This window comes from Podarcis raffonei, chromosome 7, assembly GCF_027172205.1.
Source record: "Podarcis raffonei isolate rPodRaf1 chromosome 7, rPodRaf1.pri, whole genome shotgun sequence".
Classification (NCBI taxonomy): Eukaryota; Metazoa; Chordata; class Lepidosauria; order Squamata; family Lacertidae; genus Podarcis; species Podarcis raffonei.
In genome coordinates, this window is record NC_070608.1 from 30533190 (window position 1) to 30557428 (window position 24239).

The 24239-nt window shown below is 44.2% G+C and overlaps 1 protein-coding gene across 2 annotated transcripts in view; it reads right to left on the reverse strand.

The window, feature by feature from the left end:
* Positions 1-23835, reverse strand: part of PKIA (cAMP-dependent protein kinase inhibitor alpha) — a 36227-nt gene extending 12392 nt beyond the window's left edge. Inside the window, exons 1-3 of one of the 2 annotated variants that reach the window (XM_053395796.1) lie at positions 23564-23835; positions 22892-23041; positions 22290-22375 (exon numbers count right to left, since the gene is read on the reverse strand). The gene's annotated coding sequence lies outside the window, so the exon portion shown is untranslated. The remainder of the gene's footprint in view (positions 1-22289; positions 22376-22891; positions 23042-23563) is intronic. The other variant, XM_053395795.1, reaches the window with a different exon arrangement.
* Between the last annotated feature and the right edge of the window lie 404 nt (positions 23836-24239).

Genomic DNA, 24239 nt, shown 5'->3' on the forward strand with positions numbered 1-24239 from the left:
TGCACAAATGAAGCCATAAACGCAGCACTTTCTACTCTTTTCATTTGCATTGCTGCAATCTTTGTTATTTAGGAATGGGAAAAGATAACAGGATTAAACCAGATGTGCAACCGAACTGTCATCCCAAACTTTATTCACTGGAAAGTCAATGAAATCCATTATGATTGCACAGCTGTCAGAAAGATTCCTTTTTATTGAAGCTTCTGAGAGATCATTTAAGGGAGATACAGTTTCATGGGCATGGAGGGCAAAGGAATAGATGAAGCTCTGTTTGCTAAATAAACATATTCAAACATGGAACCTATCTGGGCCACCCATTTTGTTGTTGAAATTAGCACAACCATCCTACTTGGCTTGCTGCTTCTGGTCTTGCGATGGAATGTAGGTCATATTCGTTCTGCTAGACTGGATGCTGTCTGAGCTTATAAAAGAGCTGTCACACCAAATGGTCCATCTAGCCCAGTATCAGCAACATCTCCCCACGGCATCAACATGAAGGAATTCCCATCATTGCCAAATGAAATCAATGAACCTGGTCCATTAATGCATGATGAGGACATTAGTGACAGCTAAGCTGTGTTCCTCCCCGTTTCTCATTCCATCCCACCAGCAAGAGGACAACTCCTTTCTCACCACCATCAGATAAGCCAGGATCCAATTCTTCAAGAAAGTCCTGAGGAGCAACACTCTAAGTGTTACTCCTCCCATGGGCAATGCCTGCAGGCAACAGATATCAGAAGCCTTCTTAACCAGGAGTCATTAATTGCCCTCTACTAAAAAACAAAAACAAAGCAAAACTGTAAACACATAGAGGATTTTACTCATTTGGAAGGCAAGCAGACAATTCATAATGAGGCACTAATAAATGTGGCGACATTTGTAAAACTAGCTTAACAGCTCAGCAATCCTCTGGATTCACAGGTTGTTAGGCTTTTAAAATCATGACCAGTGCTGTCCTTTTTAAGTGTGGGGCAGCACTTTTTCTATACTAGAAAACTTATGGCAGTAGATGAAAGAACACACACAAAATAAGTGGGGCTTTCTGAGAAAGTGGGAAGAACCACTTTTGATTCCATAGGAAGACATCTTATACCAAATAAAAAAATTCCTTCCAGTAGCACCTTAGAGACCAACTAAGTTTGTTATTGGTATGAGCTTTCAAAAGCTCACACCAATAACAAACTTAGTCAGTCTCTAAGGTGCTACTGGAAGGATTTTTTGTTTTTGTTTTGACTATGGCAGACCAACACGGCTACCTACCTATATCTTATACCAAGTCAAACTAGCCCAGTGTTGTCTATACTGACGTGCAGTGCCTGTCCAGGGTCTACCATATTCCCTGATACCTGAACTTCTGAAATAAAAGATGTTAGGGATTGGGCCTAGGATCTCCTAAAGGCAAGCTACACCCACCCCTAATGGCATTTTACTCACTTGCTGCAACTAGCCCCACTTCCAATTGGGAAACACAAAAAAAGCAGGTATATGAAGGAGGACCACCACCCCCAGGATAGTTTTCAGCAGGACTTCAGCAAAGGGTTGCCTAAGCTGATTGGGAGAAGAGCCTAAGTCCAGAAGTAGAATATCTGCTTAGCATGCAGAGGATCGCAGGTTCTATCCCCCAACATCTCCTGACAAGGCAGGAAAAACAAATTTGACTAAAGTCCTAGAGACTTTATTTTAATTGAAGTATTATGATTGGATATTTTATTGGATGTTTTTTATTGGAAAATCAATAAAAACGATTAAAAAAAGAGAGAATAGCTGCCAGTCAGAGCTAGATGGACAAATGGTCCAACTCAGCATAAGACAGCTTCCTGTCTTCTTATTCTGTGTGTACAGATAGAAGAAATACATAAAGAATACCTGCTCAGAGAGGCTTATGCCTCACTTGGACATTTTTCTTTAGAACAAACAGCTTGCTTGTCACTTATCTACACACCTGTATCCTGGACATTCTGTTATAACTGAAGACAGTGGGATTTTGTTTTGTTTTTTTCCACCAGCTAGGGTAAAGTCTAAGCCTCTCCGCTTCTGCTGTTATGCAACTACACAGCCTAGTTAAGACAATTATTATTTCATCAGCCTTTTTAGGTCCGTTTCCAGCAGAAGTAAGTTTACTGCTTCATTATTACACGGATCATTAAAGTTCCCACCACAGTGATGGACACAGATGGCGTCCATCTGAAAATATATGTGTACCAGTCGAAAAACACAGGCAAAAACTGAAGGCAGCTGGTCTTACCCTAATTATGTCATCCTATCTTCCGGCAAGTGACTCAACATACTGCAAACTTATATATAGAATTTATAACAGCTTAACTGTTGCAACATCCCAAGAATCTTGGGAATTATGGGTGGTATCCTATGTTTTCTGTCCCCTGATGGAAGGAATCTGCCAACAGAACAGGGGAGGGAGAAAATTTCTGTTTATTCCCCCTCCTCCCACATACTCCTAAATCTGCTCCAGAGCCGATGAGGGAAGGTACATGGAATCACCAGGAATTCCCCCACACTCCTGACTAGTTCCTTCCTATAGCTTTGTGAGGATGGATACAATGCTCTATTAAGAGACACCTAGCTCAAATTTCCATGGCGCAAAGGGAATATTAAAACCAGTACGTGTCTGTACTATTTAGGTAATATTTCTAAGCATGGGCATGGAGTACAAAGTCAGAATACATCTTTTTCTCTGGGATAATTTCAGCATGGCAAAAATGAAGCAAATCAGCTTCTCTAATGACACTTCCATGCAGAGTCTATTTCATGCTCACATATGACTAACTAATTGTCAGGAGTGCCCCCCCCCGGTGATTTATCTTGTTGCTCGATATACCCATTGGCCTCTATGCCACTCCGCAACTGATCTACCTGAAACCGATTTCATATGAGCAGAACATTTTTAGCCTTCCACTGTCAGCAGCTCAAAATAAATAATGCAGATACAACATGGTGTTGCAAATTAACAGCCAATGTCTTCACAACCTGCTGCTTGATGCTAGATATTGTATTCCTGCCCGTCTGCTACATCGGGCTGTTTTGCTTTTTTTTTATTGCTGTCAAAAAGGTCCCTGTATTGAGCTATTTTCTAAGTCCTGGCAGTGAAGATGGAACTTCTGCTAGATGGAAAGAATAGCACAGTGTTAGGGCAGCTGTTGGAGGTCTGGCAAGCATGCCAAGGCAGGCCTTTTCTTCCCTTCCTCCAGCCCTGGACTTTGGCTGCCAAGATGGATGACTGACTGTATCTTCCCATTTAGAAGCTACGAGTAAAAGATCAGTGTCTCTCGGGAACAAGCATGCTTCTGACATAATTGTGGACCACATGGAAGTTGTTAATATCGTAATGCACATACCACTCATCTGGAAGTACTGAGTATTGGGCAGCATGAGAGCATAGGAAGCTGCCTGATGAATCAGAGCACTGGTCCACCTAAGCTCCATATGGTCTACACCAGGGATAGAGAACCTCATTCTCAAGAGCCAAATGTAGCTCACTCTATCTGGCCCCCTTCAGGCCACATCAGACCTGCTCCATACCCTCTTTGCGGGCTGTTGCCTGGCTGAAATGGCCCTTGCTTGCCTGGATTAAAAGGCATGGTGGGTGTATAAACATCTACCATCAAAACAGAAGCTACCAGCATAGTTGCAGGTGCCTAGGCAGCTAGTTAGCGGGGCAGTGTTGTTGTATTCTTGTACGTTAGGAGCTGATGAACTGAACGCTTTGCCAATAAAGAACTGAAAATCCAGTTGTTTATCCTCACTGTCTGGTCGTGTTTGGGACAAGGCCAAGAAAGCCCACCATGCTAATCTACTTTCAGAACTCAGTTATCATTGAGCTACCGGGAGGTTGTAGGAGGTGGGCAGGGTTCCATTCAAATAAGGCAAGTCTGTTTATACACTTTCAAAGGTTCTCGCTTTAGGGGGATCTGAAATGCTACTAGACCCCCTTCTGCACTTCCACTTTGATTAGGTGCATGAAGCACTGAAGGAGACTGTTTGCTACATCTATAAGAGGATCTGGCAGTTCTTATATAGACGTTAGAATGTGCCCAGTAAGGATAGTTAGGGGCTGCTTCATTTGCAACCCAAATACGTCCATGCACTGCCGCAAGTGATTGGCCCTCCATAATCATGGCTGCCGGCCAGAGCTACACCTCCAATGCAACTGAACTCACTTTGTAACATTTGCCTTGATATACTGAGACACCTGTCCCTTCTGTTGTCCCACATTGCAGTGATGCAGAAAGGGGCTGTAGCTGAGTGGCAGAGTACATGACTTGCATGCAAAAGTCTCCAGGTTCAATCTGCAGCATCTGTAGGAAGGATGAGGAGTTGCCCATGTCTTAACCTTTGAAAGGCTACTTCTAGTCAGTTCTAGCCAATACTGAGCCAGATAGACCAGTGGTCCGAGGCAGCTCAACTACGCTCCTTTCTGTGTTTCTGCATTAGCCTACTGAAAAATGTATGGCAGGGCCATAGCATTCAAAAGCTGCAGGAAAATCAATTCTCCCTCTTCACTTGAATGTTTCCAACAGCAAACACTGCTGAGCTCTCACAGCGCTGTGTGGTCAAGTGTGTGATTAAGCACAATTATATCCAGGAACATTCTCTGTAGTATTCACAGGAACTACCAAAGCAGGCCTATTGATTCATATCTCATGCACATATAACACCATTTAGCTGCAAGCAAACAAGAGGATGCAAATCTTGGCTGAGAGCCCCACTGAAATCAGTGTGACCTTTCCTCCCACTTTATCATTACATTTATATCTCACCTTTCATTTAAGTAGCTCAAGATGGCTTACGTGGTTCTCCCCTCACCCCATTTTATCCTCACAACACCCCTGAAAGGTAGGTTAAGGTGAGAGGTCCAAGGTCACATAGTGAGCTTCATGGCTGAGTGGAAATTTGAACCCTGATGTGCAAGGTCCAAGTTGAACTTTCTAACCACTGAAACACACGGACTCTCTTGAGTAAACATGTATAAAAATCAGTCTGCAAAGAGTAATCAACCATTAGGGTGAATTATGAGCAATATTAACTGTATTCCACATATTAATTTACATGTGCATTATACCTCACACATTTACTTCTAGAGTATATTTCATATATTAATTCACTCATGGAGTAAATCGTTTTCTGTCTTGCACCAAAAGGAAAGGAGAAGGGAAAACATACACACACACCCATCATAAAAGCTTTTCCATTGCAAGAAAGATACTGACAGCTGAATGGGACCTTGCTTGGCACACATGCTACTTCCTCACTACAGAACTATTTGAAGAGCAGCTTTGTTTGAAGTGGCTCCCATTCAGAAAAGGAAAAGGGTGACACAAACAAGCCCACGTAGACGTAACTTTTTAAAGGGCAGCAAATCCAACTGCTGAATTAATTGGCGTTTGTACAAGCCGAAAGATATACATTAAGCTCTACATGAGTTCAACATCACATGAACAGCATGATGTGGGAATGTTTCTGTGTATATATATATTTGGGGGGGCAGGCTGGGGGAATGGGACAAATATTACACCTGCTTTCCTGTAAAAACTAAAGGCCAAAGTTTAATGGAATTACATTGGGTTGAGTTCAATGTAGCGCTAAGGGGATCGTTCCACTGCAAGCGTTTCTTCAAGCCCAACAAAATGATCTCCCCTCCCCTTGTACGCTTTCCCAGGGATTCTCCAGACCCTCTGGGGCAGATCTGAGAAGGGTGCAGGGGTGCATGGTGGGGAGAGGATAGAGAGAAAGTCCTGCTCTGCCAGTATGCCCTAAAGTAAAGGCTGGTTGCTTTCTCAACCTTTGCACAACCTTCCCCTGAATACGGTTCTGCTCTTGGGATATTTCCACTGGCAAAAGAGAGGGAGAGGGAATTTTCACCTATTCCCCCTTCCCTCTGATGGCCCTTTTACTCCTGACAATCTGCTCTGGAAGGTATGGCCCCATCTAGAACAGCATTGGAAGACAGTGGAAGGATCGGCAGAAACGGCCTCTCCCTAATGTGAAACTCCACTGGATCTGAATCCCATCCATGTATAGAAGGAGCCCTTCTGTCTGCAGGTGTCTAGTTAGGATCCAAACCACCATTTATTACATTTATACCCAGCCTTTTTTACACGATGGAACTCAGGCTGCTGTGCTCAGCTGGTCTCCCATTTGAGGACCGAAAAGAGCCAGATCTGCTTGGCTTCAGTACAGTAATGGTGTGTGCTTTCACAGCATAGAGATTGTAGCATCAGCTGGAAACTGATCAATATTTGTTACTGAGGTAACACGAATAAAACTAACATTTCAATCGAATAAAATCTCCCTGCATCCTAGTGAAATTCCTTTGACACATCATTAAAAATGGACGATGGCAATAGAAAAAAGAAAAAGGCTAGGGAAGTCCATACTAGCTAGATTTGGGCATCTCAAGTTGCCAGTACTTATCACTCTACTTTAAAGATCACTTGTGGTGAACAAGGTCTTCTAAAAACACAAACACAGGCTGTAGGGAAGCTGGCATATGGAATGTAGCCAAAGGAAAAACAGATCTTGAGTTTAACAGCTGGAGACTTGCATAGATCCAAGCCCTACACACCATTTCTTTCCAGGAAGAAGCTATGCTGTCTTAAAGACCAGCACTGTGCATAAGGGTTGGCTGCCTGCTCCCCCATGCCCAGCTTGTATTTCCTGTGAATATGACTGATGAACTGGTCCCCTGCAGATTGTGTCGGTTAGAGGATTCTAGGAGTTACTGGCTGGATCACTACAGGCTGAAAATACTATTGCTGAAATCAGCCTAGAAGAAGATGATTAGAGTTACCCTGCTGTCAATGGACCCCAGTGCTACCTGCTGAAGTTCTCTCTTGCCATGAGTGCTGCTGCCTGTATTGTTGATCTCTTGGTGATCCACTGTTAGCTGAATAAACAACACTGCTTCCACATGGCTTATGAGTGGGTGTGTATTGTGGGAAGGCTGCTACTTATAGACATTCAAACTGGAGTCCCAGAATGTAATATAAGAATATCCTCTAGATACTGAACCTGGTCCCGAATGCTGACTCAAGGGTTACACAATACAGTACATTGGAACAGGTTCCAACAGCAAAAACTCTAATATCCATATTATTTTTAGTCTCTGTTTTACTGCCCTCTCTCAAAAAAGACTGAAAAAAGCAGAAATCAGACCCTCAAATGAGAAGCTAGATAAACCTGCTGAGATGACCTTACATGCAACAAATATCTAGGAGAGAGCAGTCGAGACTAAATATTGGGCCTGGTCATACTTTTATACTGCTGCTAAATGTGAAATCAAAAACTACTTGCATGACAGCACTATTTTTATCCTTTATGACATATACACTATACAACTCTGCCATTAAACTGATCTGCTTGGGAAGAAGATTTGCCCTTCTGATTAAATGAAATGGTAACACATTTTTTGGTGCTGCACAAACAGGCTAGTTAACAGCCTTTAAGTGGGATCGCAGGAAGGCACAATTTGCTCCAAAAGGAGAGCTATAGATAAATGTGGCATTCAGGCCAGATTGGACATAAGATTAAATATGTGACTTTCCCTTTATGAGCATCATCATGGGTTGAATTTAGTCAGGTACACCAGAAGACTCACAAGAATAAAGTGGTCATACCACTATAATGCCTCTGAAGCACTATGGGTGAACAAATGGGAATTCCTTGCCCAGAGGAAATGTTTCCAGAACAGTATTATCATCTTTAAAATAGGGAACTTTCAAAAAAAGGGATTGTGACCAAAGGGTTGGTGTTCTCTCCAATATAGGCAGAGTTCAAATGAGTTATGAGGGCCACAGACCTAAAAAAAATATGGAAATTAGAAAACAATGCAAATGAATCTTACTCCCCCACGTCACTTAGGACTGAGGCAGGACATATTTATGACATGCGGGAATACTGTCTCCCTCCCCACACCTAATCTTAAAATGAATTTTTTTTCTAGAGGGCTCATACACACTTCCACTTGCCCTTTGCCTAGAAAGCATGAGTCTGTGTGGTTTTCCATTTGCCCCATGCTTTCTAGGCCATGGGTCCGAGCACTTTTGCCTTTGCCCCGCTTTCCCCCAGAAAACACTCTCTTTAGTGATAAATCAGAACAAATGGCAATCTGCAGAAACCTGATTGTTGCTTGTTTCAACTCAGTGCTAAAGACTGGTTGCCTTTCATCTCAGAAATGGAAGTGCCAAAGCTGAAACATTTGTAAAGGCTCTGGGTTCTTCCAAGATAAAAACAAAACGTTATGACATTAAATAAGTGCCTACAATACAAATAGTGGAAGACAAATGATTGCAGTTTATCTTCAGCTAAAGTATTTCTAAATACAGTGTTGCCTAACAGTGAGTAGGTCGCCCATTCTCCCTTCAAATAATTGAACCTGCATTTGTGACCATTCAAGCCAAATGCGCCCCATCAGCCCCATCCATTGTGCCTGCCAGACCTGACATTGCCAGCTCATTTCTTGCATTTGTCACCAGCAGCTCTTTCATGCCCTCTTGCTATTGCATTGCTTAACATTAACACCACATTATGATACTGCATAATTCACGCCCTTGATCATGCCATGTAGCTTTGTAATGTAGCATGTGTTGAGAATAATATAACACTGCCCCTCCCCATGTAATTCATGTTGCTTTCACATCCTACATGCCCACACTGACAACAGTTATCAACAATGAACAACATATTTCTTTGACGGGTCACTGTGAAGCATGAGGCAGAATACGAGAGCACTATATTCTTGTTGGAATTTTCTACTGTTATTCTGTTTGACCATCCAAGCACTTCCAGCACTAGAACTCGCCTGTAGAAACTATTACAAAGGGAGGTTACTTAAAATTCTGAGCCGAAGCTTGTTGTTCATTCAATCTTTTTTCCATGTGTACTCTCAACCCACTTTTTCTTCCAAAGAGAGACTGAAATTTCTACATGCTCTAATTCTTCTATGATTTAATGAGTGTCGCTCTATTTTCTGTTTGACTGTTGCCAAGCTTTCCCTCATCCACTCTCATCTAGCAAGTGCACCACACAAGGCCGGAAAGGGGTGAGGGGAAACTCCCCATTACCAACAAAGAAAAGACAGATTTCTCAATTGAAGCATTTCGTTGCATACTTGTTATGTGGTAGAATATAGAAGAACAAGCCTTACCGAGAAAACAGCAGCGTGGCTTTGGTAGAACCATGTTTCGGCAATACAGTCATACCTCGGGTTGCGAACGTGGTCCATGCGGGAGGCACGTTCGCAACCCACAGTGTTCGCAACCCACAGCGCCGTGTCTGCGAACGTGTGTGATACAATTTGGCGCTTCTGCGCATGACGTCATTTTGTACTTCTGTGCATGCGCGATCACTGACACCCGGAAGTAGCCCATTCCAGTACTTCCGGGTTCGGCGCGGTCCTCAACCTGAAAACCCGCAACCCACAGCGTTTGCAACCCGAGGTATGACTGTAGTGTACAGCTACTTGACGGCATATACAGTCATGAGACAGGAAGACGTGTACACTTGGGTTATACAAATTCCTTATCATAGGCTCATGGTTGGGATAACGGGATGAGTTCTCTTATCAGAGCCAACCTTTCCACTAAGCAGCCATTTTGATAGGAGGATTCAACTGTTAAGTTGTGGGTGAACATATCAGACGACACAGCGATTCTTCAAACAGCTCTTGTTTATTCACAGGCCAGAACAGAACTGAAGGGTTCAGCCAGCCTGCTTATATAGAGCTCCACTAGAACGCAACAGTAACCATTTTCTGTAACTATCCAATCACTTAATGTCACTTTCAATCCCTTATTTGCATATGTGGACCTGAGTGAAAACTATCTACAGTATCCCCCTGCTGGCCCAGGGTGAGAACTTCAGTACATAACATCAACAATGCTTAGTTAAAGGAATTTGCTGCCCCAAGAAGTGGTGATGACCACCAATTTGGATGACTTTAAGAGATTCATGAGCTGAGTATCCGTTGCTAGGAATCACAACTGGGCAACGTGCTGTTGCACTCTGGTCCTGCTTTGTGGGCTTCGCTTTAGGCATCTGGTTGGCCACTGTGAGAACAGGATGCTGGACTAGATGGGCCATTGGCCTGCTCCATCAGGCTCTTCTTGTGTTCTCCGTATTCCCAAGGGTCCCTTTCCTGCCTCTGACCTCCACTTCTATTGGCTTGTACAGATGCAACACCACAGGAGCAGGAGACATGGCTTGAAGGATCACATTCCCTCTTCTCTGTCTGCTTCAGCTTGACTCACCCATGGCTATTTGGAATGACCACACCAAAGTTAATCACAGGTAAACACTAACTAGGGTTTGCTCCTTTCCAGGATTTGAAGCTTATTATTCCTAGAAGAAAAGGGTGTTACAAGCAACAAAAGCTGGTGACTGATATTAATGTGGAATAAGATGAGCCATAAATGTTCTCTGTGAATAGAATTGACACGGTGACAACTAATATTGATGCATTTCATTGTCTACCAAGAGTGGTTTGTCTAATTAGAATGTCTATAGCATTATTGGATCAAGTGTTAAGTGTGTAAAGTCAGAGAATTATTCCTGCTCAACCAGTGGAGTTCGTTCAGTAATCAGACATGGTCATCACAAACAACTGAAAACTTGGGGTATAGTCCGCCTGTCATTTATTTTAGCACGACTAGACTTAAGTTATTTAAGTGGAATTGCAGACAGGCCATCGATAAACATGACAGCCTCAATAGAACCTTTCCATCCCACCCTCAGCAAGACTCATAGCAGCAGTAGCAGTGGAAACCGTATGCATGCAAGTCAATCATATTCAGCATTTCCTTCTGCACGAAGCTCCCCCTAGAGAGAAAACCAGTCTAGATAAATTAAAATTAGCTCTTGAAGCTTTAGTGGATTGCATCTTTACCAAACCATGACAGGAAATAAATATCCTCCACTGTGCACAGAACTGCAACCTTGGGAATCTCAAGAGCTTTAAAAACCTTGGAAGGGACGATAGAAACACCCTGCAGTGACAGAGAGGGGAAACTCTGGACGACAGTATCACTACAATACAGCGTAAGTAAAAACCATATGTTAAAAATGCAGATTAAAATATATGTCAACTTTACATGTCTGGGTAAAGGTAAAGGACCCCTGACAGTTAAGTCCAGTTGCGAACGACTCTGGGGTTGCGGCATTCACCTCGCTTTACTGGCCGAGGGAGCCGCCGTTCGTCCACAGACAGTTTTTCTGGGTCATGTGGCCAGCATGACTAAGCCGCTTCTGGAGAAAGCAGAGCAGTGCACTGAAACATCATTTACCTTCCTGCCGGAATGGTACCTATTCATCTACTTGCACTTTGACGTGCTTTCGAAGTCCTACGTTGGCAGGAGCAGGCACTGAACAACGGGAGCTCACCCTGTCACGGGGATTCGAACTGCCAACCTTCCGATCGGCAAGCCCTAGGCTCAGCGCCACCTCACATGTCTGGGTAGGCTAGCCTAAACAAGAGCACTTTTAGGAGGCACCAAAAAGAGTACAACAAGGCATCACAGCAAAAGATGCTTGACTGAGGAATCAATAAATTTTGAACGTTTGCAAACCAGGAGAATGCAATGTCATGTTGCATCATGCAACCATAACAAATGTCATCAAGGCAGCTTTTTCATTATAGGCTGGAGTTACCAACTTGACGCCCAAGTCTTTCATTGGTGCTCCCAGGCACGGGTCCAGACTCTGAGCTTCTGTTGTTTTATATACTGTGTGTGTGTGTGTGTGTGTGTGTGTGTGTATATATATATATATATATATATATATATATATATATATATATATATGCAAGTCCCTAGCCCTCCTAGAAATAACGTTAGGAAGCAAAATGTACAGGTACCCTTCTAAGCAATTTCTGTGAAATGATGCAGCCCGACTGCTCATGCCTTTCAGTGTTTTTAGCGAATGAGTGAAGTCAGAGCTGTCACTGACGACCGAGTTGCTTGGAAACCAGGCAATAGGAATCCCTGGAGTCCTAAACAGTTTGTATTTCCCCCTTTCCTTTAGTGCACTTCTCCTGCTTCTCTCTTATTTTCTAGTAACCACTGGAATACCCATAGCTTGCCCTTCCTTTTTTTCTAGCAACCAGAATGCATCTTTCCTGTGGTGGGTTTGTCAGAGATCAAGTACTCCCTAGGAAGCTAATTTCCGCAAATACTAATACTTAATACTAATACGTAAGTGCAGGTGGATGTTAAAGAATCCCCTCTCTAAACAGCAAAGGCAGAGTGCTAAAATTTTGCAAACAGGCTTAGGAATGTCTCCCTGGCTTTGGGTTTAGGGTTGGCACTGCCTTTAGCAGTTATATCTGCACAGTCAGGACCAGCAGGACATCACTGACTTCCTACGGTAAGCATGAGGTTGTTCTGGGGGGTAGGGTGGGAAGAGAAGCAGCAATGACTGTGTTGTCTGTAATTCTGTGTCATGCTATGCCCCACCCCCTGCGGTAGCCCTGTTGCGCTATGGCATGCTCCAAATGACAGCTTGTGTGTGTGTGACTGGTACCTACAATGTTCTCAAAATCTGAAATGTGCCCACTGGTCCAAAAAAGGCTGGTGGCCCCTGTAATAGGTTAATGTCAGGTGTTGAACACAGCTTCAATGTTATTTAATTTAGAGAAAATCCTAAATAATGTTTTGGTCATGCATCATGGCATTAAAAAATTATTAATCTAACATCAGAGTAATCTTAATCCCAGCCAGTGAACACTGGAGTGACAAAGTTAACAAGCAGCTTTGGGTTCAGTTGACCCATGTATGGTGCTATTACAACGACCGATCCTTATCACTAGCAGTAGGAACGCTGCTGGCAGCAGTTTCTCAACTAATCACACTTATGGTTGGTTCCACAGGGGGATAAGGGCTCAGAGGAGGGAGACTTTGCCCTTTCTTTTCCGTCTTTTCCAGCAGCACCATAGATCTGAGCTTTAGGATTGATTTTACAAGTATTATAGTGTAGCCGACAATTTTTCCCCTCCAAGTGTCAATATTTTGCAAATGTCTTATATTTCCCATCTTCTATTCAATCTGGATGCATTTCAAGGATACTCAGCAATAATATATACACATACATAATTATTTTCACATATTCTCTGTGTTCAAAGAAAACAGCTGTACTCTAAACAAGGAGCAGAATCTAATAAAAGTCACGTGGCTTTCTGAAATGGAACCACTCTAGTAGAAATGAAGAGTTGTGACCATTATTAAAAATCAGGATAATGTTGGCCACATAATATTAGCTGCAAGCTCTAAGGGCAGTGTGTGGGGAAGACTTGTAAGCCATCTAATTCAGCCTCCTGTTCAATGTAGGAAATCCAGAGCAAGGGCACCCCAATAGATGTCTGTGAAGCCTCTGTGTGGATATTGCTAGTGAGAGAGGGAATATCATCTCCTGCTAGGCAACCGTCTCCATGTTCAAACTCCTCTTACCATTAAGACATTTCCCCTTCATGTTCAACTGAAATCTACCATCCTGTACCTTGAGCCCTTGACATATAGTCCTGACCTCTGGAGCAGCACAGAATAGATTTTTGCTCTTTCCTACGCAACAAGCCCTTCAGCTCCAGCAGAGTTGCTGGGATACTACCAGAGGGCTTCCAATCCAAACGAAATCCACATCTAACCACAAGTATGTGCTTAATATCCAAACCCAGTTTTGCCTCCAGTGCACTCTGGTCTCAGTTTAAGCACACCACTCATGATGCAAAGCTCCAGAACAATACAAAGTCCCCATATAAAATAAGACTCTCTTTAAAATCTCACCTATTTGAATACAGTCTTTTGAATTGCTAGAGATTAATCAGAGCCTTCCCTTGACTTTCAGAGACCTTAATTTGAGAATGAACTTTCCTGGGCCGAACACACAGTAAATTTCAGGGCACAATCTGCAATACATGTTGGAGATAATGATGCAATTTTTTTCAGGATAGTAGTGTACAGCAGGGCTGGAAAAAACCCAGGGTTTTCTGCTGGGTAATCTGCAGTAGATTAGAAAGATTTCCTGATCAATAGCAACAACTAAAAGGGCCCCTCCTCTTAATTAGCCAATTAAAATCCCTGATCTTCAGTTACTCAGCTACAGCTATGACTCATGGCAAGGGTGGGAAGATGGTAGACTAGGGTCTACCAATAGGTCTTCAAGTTGTTCGCAGAAGATCAGCAAGGATTTCTGACTCTCAAATTTCTAACAAATAGAAGGCAACACACACAGAGCTTGCCCACCGGAAAACCATAAGTGGATTTTTGTGTGACAGGAATTATGAGCTTGGTGCTGGAACTGATCACAAACTCCTGGACAGAGCCTGAACCCAGAGACACCTGGTTCCTTAGTTCCTAGCTTCCCATCTGAACAACTGTTTGGTTCTGGTTGGTAAGACTCTGAGTTCTAGTAAAAAACAAAGCAGATCTTCCAAACCTGCAGTCTGCCCACCCAGCTCATGGAGTGCCATGGATACTTAGCTCCACCCACTGAAACCCGCACCCCCCCCCAGTGTGAATCTTGCTCCATCCACCCCAAGTGACTATTTTGAATTTAGAGCTGTGTAAAAAAATGAATTAGAACCTGCAACCTTCAAGTCTGCCAATGGCTGGTGTTCTGCATGATGATACCTTGGCACTAAGGACCATTTCACATATTACGCCGCAGCAGGCCTATATCCAATAGTCAGCCACAGCCTCTGGTCTTGGATGAGTGCTCAGCTTATTTTCAGTAACTTTGTCATATTCATTTTAGGTGTGAACTTTTTTAAAAAAAACAAACCCATAGATGTGGCATAGCTAGTGATATCAAGGCCCAGAAAAAAAACTGGAAAAGTTGGGGGGTGGGGAGAGAAACCAATTTCCTACCATTTTTCCAGGTTTTTCCTCCTGGATCTCCACATCTCTAGGAAAGACCCCCAGCAAGAGAACATAGGATGAACTCTGCTGGATGTGCCCAGTGGTCTGTTTAGTTTTTGCATCCCATCTCCCACTGTGGCCAGCCAGATTCCTCTGGGAAGTCCGTAAGTGGGGCATCAAGACAACAGCCCACTCCCTCTGACACACCTCAGCAACTGATTCTCAGAGACATGTTGCCTCCAAACAGGGATGACTCATAAAATCATCATGACTGGCACCATTGACAATACTTATTCTTCATGAATTTGTAATCCTCTTTTAAAGTCTTCTAAACTAGAGATAACTGGCATATCTTGACAGCAGTGAATTCCAAAAATTCCACAGGAACCATAACCAATCATTGAACACCTGGAACTAAGGTTGCTAAGGGCTTCTGCAGTTAGATCAGATCTAAGCACCTATCTTTAGAGGAACAAAAGCCTGCTGTTAATGTAAAACCATATTGATTCTGTGTTTATCAATCTGAAACCCCTTGCTCTCTCCTCTATCACTATTGAATACAATCTTGTACTTCCAATCAGCAGAATGCATGAGAAGCACCATTAGTGACAAATTCACTCCTTTTTTTACCCTAGGTTGTTCCAAACTTGCATGCACAAAAATGTAATGAACAGTACAACCCTATTCATGTCTACTCAGAAGCAAGCTAAACTGGGGGCTTACTTTAGAGTAGACATGCCTTGGTTAGGCTAGAATCCTCATTAAGTGATATCCAGTACAGGCCCCTTCCCATCTCCATTGTTGTGAAACATTACTTTCTTTTCTCTAGCAAACACAAACAGCTCTTTGACTGCACAAAATGCTGTGTCAACATCAGCACCTACTTACGCCATCCTACACAACAAAAAGAAAAAAGGAAGAGTATTGCAGCAATGTGTTTTGCTCAGCAGAAAATAAAATTAAATATGCAGAATATGTGAACAGCATGGTAGTGGGGAGGGAAAGAGAAGGAAGTATTATTCAATCACCCATTCTATTTAGCCATACAAAATGAGGAGATGCATGGCTTAAATGATCAATCTGAAACTGCAATGTATGTTTTAAAACTCACTGTTATGTTCAAGGTTAGTACAAGGACAACTGTAAATTGAGGGAGGGGGAAAGATGACAAAAATGGATCAGTTCAGACCTCTGCTATTTTAGATTCCTTTTAAAACAAGCACCATAGATTAACAAGTGGATAATATTCAGCAGAGCTAAGTCAATAACTTGTACTTAGGTTCATTAAATCAAGGCTGTTTTGAGCAGAGTATCACAAGGATCATGGTTACAAAAAGCATGTACTATTGGGAGCCAAGTACTGTATGTTTCAGCTCCCCAAATACAGTATGGGGCTCTTAGAACAAGATGCTGAATTATAGAAGTTAGAACAATAGTTTCAGGTGCAGTAGCAAGAGAGGAAGGCACCCTAAAATCTGCAGCCCTCAAAACACTGCACAAAGATTTGTGAAGTCCTTTCAAGATATGCCTATGCTATGTAGAGGGAGCCAGCAGCTATGGCTGGAGAAACTCCATCTCCCCAAAGTCTCTGTAGCTGTAAGTTCAGCAACGTGATATGCAAGAAATATATGAAAAAGAGTTTGATACACTCCTTGCTTTCTTTCACTACCAATGTGACATAACCTCAGCGCTTATACACATACATATCAGCATCATATATAGATAGATAAATATATTTTAAATTGGGAGTCTTTTCCTGGTATATTACAGGGGAATTTGCAATGGAAATTTTTCAGTCTAAATCAAAACGAATTCTGGTACCCTAGACTGTTACCTAATTTAGCATGTCTATTTTACTTGCATTTAATAAAGCTTAAAACACTGAAACTACCAAGCTCACTTAATATTATTGGCAATTGGCATTCATTCATTGTTTCCAATATGAACTTAGGAAACAGAACGTTTTCCACAGAAAGATAAAGCATTGGAGAGAGGAAAAGAAATCAGGATCCTGCACTATGTCATGTATTGATGCAGAGACTTGCAGGACAACCACTCAAAGCTCACTTGCAATTCATGGTTCACATCTTCCAGTTCACGAGCACTAAGCAGGTACCTTAGCCTGGTGTTCTTTTTAGCTGGGCACACTCACTTCTTGGTGGAAGCAGCCAAGTCACAAAGGAGCGCACCAAATGTGCTTCCCAGCTCTAACCTTCTCTCCCTGGCCCCACAAAAATGGGGCAGGGTAAGGAAAAGCTTTCCACCAAGATCCATTTGCCTAAATGGAGGGAAGGTGGGTAACGGGTAAATGGGCGATAAATGCATTACAGCACAGGGAAGAAGAAAACAATTTCTGTCTGGAATAGCTTTAACATTTAACATAGGCAGGCATGCAAGAGTAGCTGAAGACTTACTTGCTATCTTCCCACACTAATTAATGCCTCTTTCTTTCCATGCAAGATGACTTTGCCTCTTTGTCCTCCCACAAACACCTCTATATTTTTCTCCTCCTCACTGTGTGAAGTAGCTTCTCCATATCGGCTGTAATTGCCTCCCACGCTAACATCTGCTTCCAAAAGACAACTCTACCCTCTGAGGCATGTCAGGTTGTGGGAGCATTTTTATGAGAACAGAATTAAATCAGCACCCCACTCCCCCCAATTCTTCCTTTCAGCTCATCTCTTTAGAGAGACCCATTTCTTTGGGGCTAAGCTACATAACTCACACAGTTTTAGCTTTTCCTTTTTTAAAAAAATAAAATGCAGCCATGGAAGCAGTATTCTAAGGCAGAAGAATTTCACCCTGAATTGGGATGGGTGGGGAAGGCAAAAGCCAGTTAACTTTCCTCTCAAGTGGTTATGCCATTAAAAGCTATATACCCCTACATGTCAATTCCTAGGCAAACATGTGTAGCTTAACTATTCTGAGGTGTACCTTCATCCTCCTTTACAACCAATCAATACAGTTTACAGGTAAGCACAGCAAAGGCTGCAGTGGATTCCTCCTCAACTTTCATATGAATCTTGGCCACTCTGCCCAATAAATTAGTTTCCATGTTGAAAGGCAGACAGCAGATGGAGATAAACCATTTCATGTTGGTATCAGCTCTACCAACAAACAGCTTGCCATAAAAGCCACAGCAACATTTGCTCTCTCAAGACAGACCACAATGAAGAACTTACTGCTAACGTTGCTGCTTTTTTGTCTGGTGGCGCTTCTGTAATAGCTGCAGAGCAGGCAGCAAATCCAACAGATGCAGCTGTTGCTGGCATGTCTCATTCCCAGTTCTGACTGCCTTGCCACTTAAAGGCACAACAGCCCCGATGGCAACTCTGTAGGCATTCTCAAGCTTGCAATGCCAAACCAGTAGGATTGAATCAGTTGCAATGGATCATCAGGATTGCTTACTTCTAACAGTTCATAGAAGAAGCAATTTCAGGAGGTGCAAGTCTAAGCACCCTGTCAAAAACTGCATGACAATGCCAGATTACACCAGCCAAAATCCTCTTCCGCACAGCTACTGAAAGTACAACAGTTTTCCTGGTCTGCTCATTCCAGAACCCAGCAAGCTGAAGAAATAAACTCACAAGGCCAGTTGCCCAAGCAGTGATACAGAAGGAATGATGGTGCAGAAAACACCACTGATGGTAAAGGCTATTGCTAAGCTGAAGCTCCATGAGCACAATGCAAGATACCAACCTATAGGTGGCTGAGGTAAATCATTATTTCATGCAGAACGAAAATCAGGACAAGCCTTGCTTAAAGACAGCAGCAAAACCACCATAGACTGCTGCTAAAACAGCTGAGGTAGCCTACCACAGAAGAGGAAGAACAGAAAGGACCTCCCATAGTTCCAGTCCATCTCCTACTCTAGCAAGACTATTTTTGGCTAGCTGTAGACCAGCTGAATGGGGATGCAGGTGGCCCTGTGGTCCAAACCACAGAGCCTAGGGCTTGCTGATCAGAAGGTCGGCAGTTCGAATCCCCGCGATAGGGTGAGCTCCCATTGTTCAGTCCCACCTCCTGTCAACCTAGCAGTTTGAAAGCACAGCAAAGTGCAAGTAGATAAATAGGTACCGCTGCGGCAGGAAGGTAAACGGCGTTTCCATGTGTTGCTCTGGTTCGCCAGAACAGAAGCAGCTTAGTCATGCTGGCCACATGACCCAGAAGCTGTCTGTGGACAAACGTCGGTTCCCTTGGCCAGTAAAACAAGATGGGTGCGGCAACCCCAGAGTCGTTCGCGATTGGACTTAATGGTCAGGGGTCCTTTTACCTTTAGACCAGCTGAGGGCAACTTTTTCTTTTCCTTCCTGCTCCCACTCCAAATGGAAGGAAAATTAGTATGACAGCCCCAGGATGGATATAGTTTTGGATCTCTTTCAAGGCCATGATGTAGGGGGGAATCCTGTAGATCATGTCTTCGCCTGACACACTCCATTTCCCCCTGCCCACTGCTGGGGACAAAAATAGTACTACCAAGACAGCTTTGACTGGCTGACTGAAGCAGGTTAGGGTGGTTGATGGGTCTCTCTTGGTGAGTTAAGGACATCCCCTGCATGAGAAGACAGGCTCTGGTGGATTGAGCGGATAAGACCAACAGTAGGTCCAATGGTCAAGGAGGCAGTTTCTGCATGTGCTGTAGAGGGAAATGAGGGGCAGATGGAGCTCATTAACATGGGAAGTTCTAGGAGCAGGAAAACTCTGATTCTAAACTTCCCCTGCCTTGCGGAATATCTTCAGGAGAAGGCTAAGGAGGAAATGAGAGTGGAGTCCCTACAATTTGATGGCACCTCATATGCCGTCTTCTGGCAACTCCTGCAGTCAAGCTGGTGCCAAATGTATTGCTCTGCTTTCCTTAGGACCACATCATTGAGGCCAAGAGGGGGGTCTTATTGTCTGGGCAGCCCAGGACCTCCATACACACTGCCCAGGCTTGTGCCCTGGAGAGGTCACATCAGTGCTGCTAACACAGTGGTTTGACTTCACCCCTGGAGGCACACTCCACTGTCTCTCAATGGAACAACAACATGTGGATGCCAACAACATGTGGTTCACCCACAAGCCATCACCAAGATTTACTTGGGCTAAACAAGATGGCTCCTATATAGGAGAATGTACAAAGCAGTTAATGCTCCTTCACTATTCCGTGTCTGGCTGCAGAACTACAATATCTAAATGCAACAATTCCAAGGAATAAGCACAATGAATGGTGAAGAACTGGAATTGCAGTCCCAAGGGTCTAAAGAAAGATAAAGGATCTCCTCAAGGTGATCCAAGAATAAAGGAGGAACATAGGAAGTTTCCTTATCTTGAGTCAGAATGGTCAATCTAGGTCAGAGCTGTCTACACTGATTGGCAGTGGTTCTCTAAGGTTGTCCAATAATACGTAGCTTCATTTGTTTATTATATTCATGATTTCTTTCAGAGATTTTCATGTTCAATGAGTCTGTACATGTTGGTGTGAATGAACACATATGGAATTTGTGTCAATATGAACTAAGAAATGTGGTATGCAGGTGTGTACTGCTGCACACATGTGTTGAATGCAGAGTTCTTCTATGCTTTAGCAATGGATACCTATTTTGTAGGCCTATCCTCTTAATTTTTAAATTGGCTTATTCTTCACTGCATTTGACATCACTGACTAACTGGATATTGAAAATTCTAGGATGATTTGCAATGAGTTTAGAGTCCAAAGTTTCTTAAAACACACACATTTGTGGTCTAAGGCACTGCAATCATTTGAAAAATGTGAATGAAGGACCTTCCTCAAAACAGGGCATTAAAGTGTGTCCTTAAATCAGGGATCAGAAATGCTAGAGAGTTATAACTTGCACAAACCCTCATCAATGGCCATGTTGGCTGGTGCTGGTGGAATCTGAGAGTGCAGCAACATCTCAAAGGCCAGTTTCCCTAAACCAGCCTTCAACAATCAAGATACTTCCAAAGTGCTCAGAGCTAGAATGGGGCACATGCATAATAAAAGGTAAAGGGTAAAGGGACCCCTGACAATTAAGTCCAGTCGCGAATGACTCTGGGGTTGTGGCGCTCATCTCGCTTTACAGGCTGAGGGAGCTGGCGTTTGTCCGATTTCACAAACAGTTTTTCTGGGTCATGTTGCCAGGATGACTAAGCTGCTTCTGGCGAAGCCAGAGCAGCGCACGAAAACGCTGTTTACCTTCCCGCCGGAGCGGTACCTATTTATCTACTTGCACTGTGTGCTTTCGAACTGCTAGGCTGGCAGAACCTGGGACCAAACAACGGGAACTCACCCTGTCATGGGGCCTCGAATCACCAACCTTCCAATCGGCAAGCCCAAGCAGCACAGTGGTTTAACCCACAGTGCTACCCGCATCCCTTCTGCATAATAAAAGGGTATGTCAATTACCAGAAAAGTCTGAAAGGGATACATTTTAAAATCTCATTCCAGAAATTGTGAAGCTTAAAGTTTACCTCTGTCACAAGACCAAGATATTCCCAAATTATCTAGGAAGCTGAAATGATGTTACCTTATTCTGGGAAAGTGACCTCCTGATGAGGCTCTAGTAATTTCTGCATGTCACACAGCAGCTACAACCATAAGAGCCTCATCAGAAAATAACTGAGAATTCTAAATGTTGATTCCCCTCCCTTAGATTTTTAGTAGTCATCAGTGGTTTAGTAAACCGATTACTAAATGAGCCACAATTATCTCCTTAACGCGTTGTGTGTTCTTCTCAACTGCTTCATAAATGTAACCCTCTGTGAAAATATCTACTTGGGGGGGAAAGATTACTTAAATACCGAGATCATTCTGATAGTTGAGAAGCAGTACATATCCAAGAACTGTGGACAATTAGGCTCTTAACCAAGATTCACACCTGTCAAACATAGATTCTATTTTAAAACAGTTTCTCAGTTGCTCACAAGATGGAATGTACACCAAGGAAAGCAAAAGATGCCAAACTATAGCAATGATGTATTTGGGTCTTCAAACAGGTCATCTATGCTACTATATACAGAAACCTTCAAAAGTCCAAGTTTGCCATGCTAAACAGGAGAGGATGGGACACTTTGAGCCTATTTCTGCAGGCAGTGACCACTTTGATACGCATCATTCCTAATTTTAATCAAACAAGATAGATGACTTGACTGGCAGTCTCTCTCTTGAACAAGCAGTAGTGTTGATTTTAACCTATATTTATCACTTAAATTAGTAGCATGTGGGGGTAGAACTTGGAAAGGCCCACAGCAAGCACTTCCTTCTTTTCCGCATTTGCTAAAAAGAACAAAATGCCCATTAATTCGGTTCCAGCAAGCATAAAGGATGCTTCCATGGCATTCAGCAGACTATTGGCATAACACATTGCACATTCTGGCACAAAACCCACATTTCAGGCAGGAAGGATTTTCCATTACTGGAGGGAAATGATCGATTACTACGCAACCCACCCGTTTGTGGGTTTTTATTCAGCCAAATGCTTGAAACACTGAAGGCATCCAACAGCAAATATGGGGGCTGCTGCCTGACACCTTTCCTGTGGTTGAAGAAGAGAGATTCAAATCAAGGGTCCATATGGGTGTTACGTAGCAAATGTCATCCTTTAGAGAACCTAATCCTTTAAGCCATTTTTTAAAAAATGAACAATCACACAGAAGAGGGTTAGTAGCACAAAGGACAGAAAGCATATATTTTGGGTTATGATCCAAAACAGGCTCAATATTAGATTGCTTCTCTTTTTGGACTCTGATACAGAACTGGTTCATATCTTGACACATCACAACTAGTTCTTCATGGGCCTCACTGTTGTTACTGACATTTCTCAACTACCAGCTGTGTAACTGTATGTGCATGACATTAAAATGGCTGCTTGTGTTTGGGGGTGGGGTGGGAAGACACATGGTAGCACCTTTTAAGAGCAGCTCCCAATAAGCCCCGGGGCTGTGTGGGGAGAACCAGGAGTGTCCAGGACCCAGGAGCAGTAAATGACCACCCCCCCCCCGCCCCTCCAACCAGCCTGACCCCCAACCCCTGCCATCATATTTTGGCCTACCTTTAAGTAAACTGAAGTAGAGCTGTCACATGTCCCATAGTTTAGGCGTCATCCCTTAGCAGTCCACCACACTGGCGCGTAGGTCCGTCGTTTATTCCATCCCGCCGGAGCGCCACAAACCCCAACGGGTGCCCCTTCTTTACGCACGTCCTGGGGAGGAGAAGAGGAAGCAAAGGAGCCGCCGTCACGCCGGTCCTGGTCCGAGGAGAGGCAGCGGCCCCCCTCCCGTCCCCAGCCACTCCGGGCTATTTTTAGGAAGGCGAGAAAACAAGCGCTGCCCCTCGAGGAGGCGGCTCGCTCTGCGCGCAAGCCTGTTTGGAAGACATAAGGAGAGGAGGGAGGGGGACCCCCGAAACCAGAGGGCCGGGCAACCCTTCCAAGTCAAAGTCCCCCCTCCGACCCCAATTCTCAGCAGCTTAGGGCCCCTGCTGTCACTCGACAGCAGCGGAGAGGCGGGCGTGGGACAGGGGGAGCCCCGCTCGGATGCCAGCAGAGGAGCATCCCCGATCTCTCCGCAGCAGCTTCTCCAGCCCCCACCACGGGGCGCTCGGCCCAGCAAGCGAGGCTGTCTCGCCCACACCGTCGGTTCCGCACGTGTTGCGCCTCCCTTTGCTGAAGTGGCAGCGGCGGCGGCGAAAAGGGTGTGTGTTTGTATCTTACACATCTACTCACCTCCCCGACGGCCGATTCAGCGCATCGTCTCCTCTTTCCCCCCTCGCACTGCGGCTGAACCTTCTCAGCTTTTGGGCAACTCTCCGCCCCCTGCAGGTTGTTGCGGGTGGTGGTTTATTTGCAAAGGAGGGGGGTGTCTTTTTTATTTTGGAAAAAGATTACGCCGGGGGTGCTTTGGACAAACGCCCGGGCGGAGCTCCCGCTGTCATTGCCTCCCCAACGTGCAGCTGCAGCTGCTGATCCCAAATTCACGGCGCTCCGGCTGCATGAAGTCATCGTGCTCCTCCTCTTCCTCCCTCCCCCACTCCGGATCACCGCATTCAGCTCTTACTGGGGGTGGGTGGAAAGGCAAACCCCCCCCCCCACCGCGATAGATGAATGAGGCAGGGATGGATAAATGAGGGCGTGGGGAAGCTTCGCGCCTCTCATTGCTAAAAGCTTCCATCTCCGGGAAACCGGCGAGGCTTGGCGTGCCAAAGGAGATTCCCTGCCTTCCCTCCCTCAGACTTCACCCCGGCTTCGGATGCTCGATGGGCTGCTCCGCGAAAATCTCCCCTCCCCTCTTAACTTCTCTCCGGGCTCCCCCGAGGATCTATTTACGAGGGGGCGGGAGAGGAGCTGATGATCTGTGCGCTTTAGCCGGGATCCATCCATTTGCACCTGCGAGTTGCAAACC